The sequence below is a fragment of the Dendroctonus ponderosae genome, unplaced genomic scaffold (genome assembly GCF_020466585.1).
Source record: "Dendroctonus ponderosae isolate FM_Combo_2020 unplaced genomic scaffold, Dpon_F_20191213v2 Dpon_F_20191213_1, whole genome shotgun sequence".
In the NCBI taxonomy this organism is placed as follows: Eukaryota; Metazoa; Arthropoda; class Insecta; order Coleoptera; family Curculionidae; genus Dendroctonus; species Dendroctonus ponderosae.
In genome coordinates this window covers 41,760,135-41,761,055 of record NW_026017110.1, presented here as the reverse complement: position 1 = coordinate 41,761,055, position 921 = coordinate 41,760,135, and positions in this window count along the sequence as shown.

Sequence of the window (921 nt, the reverse complement as noted above, 5' to 3'; positions counted from 1 at the left end):
CCCCTCTGGTTTCTAGTGCCACTTCCATACTTTCCTATATATTCTTCCTTGGCCTTTCCTTATTTTTCCAATATGGCGTTAAAGTCTCTCATAACTATTTCAAATTTACTTTTGTTCTGTTCTCTTGCCAATCTTAGGTCTTCGTATGGTAGCTCTGTGTCTTCGTCTGAATAGGTGGAGGTGGGTAGATATGATTGTATTATTTTAGCGTATGTTTTTCATTTATTTTAAGAGTAGTAGATGTTACTCTTTGTGATATTTCTATTGTAGTCTCAATTTTTGGGATTATTGATTTTTTAATTAGAAAGCCTGCTCCTATTTGACGGTATGTGTCATTTGTGGTGAGTTTATATCACAGATAAATTAATTTCATTGTTAATTTGGAGGTTTACTCACAGATTTCTCACTTTTCTGGGTACCTTTATTTTGTGAGAACCAGTTTATTTGTCGATGCGTAATTAAAGTGGAGTTTGATGGACAGATTTAATAACTAACGAAGACGTTCTAAAGCGAAGCAGTGCGGAACGGCAACTGGTAACAACCAAAAAGTGCCGTAAAATCGCTTAACCCGGTCGTATATTGCGAGGAGACAAATATCGACTTAAAACTCAGAATGAAGGGAAAGATAGATGGTAGACACGCAGTGGGTAGAATATAGAAGTCATGGCTGTGGAATATCAGTGAATGTCCTGGAAAACAAAGTGTTGGGCAACTTTTCAGAACGGCGCAAAAACTTCACTCTCCACAGTAATCACCAACATTCTGGAGACCGAGCACGGCTCATAAGGAATAAGCTCTCATACCATTTGTTGTTAAAGTTCGCATTTTAGTACGGGTACTGGCTGCTTGAATTATTTGTTGAATGCACGCTTTGGACCCGCCAAGTACCTACATTCACAGTCTAGTGGAGGGATACTGGCT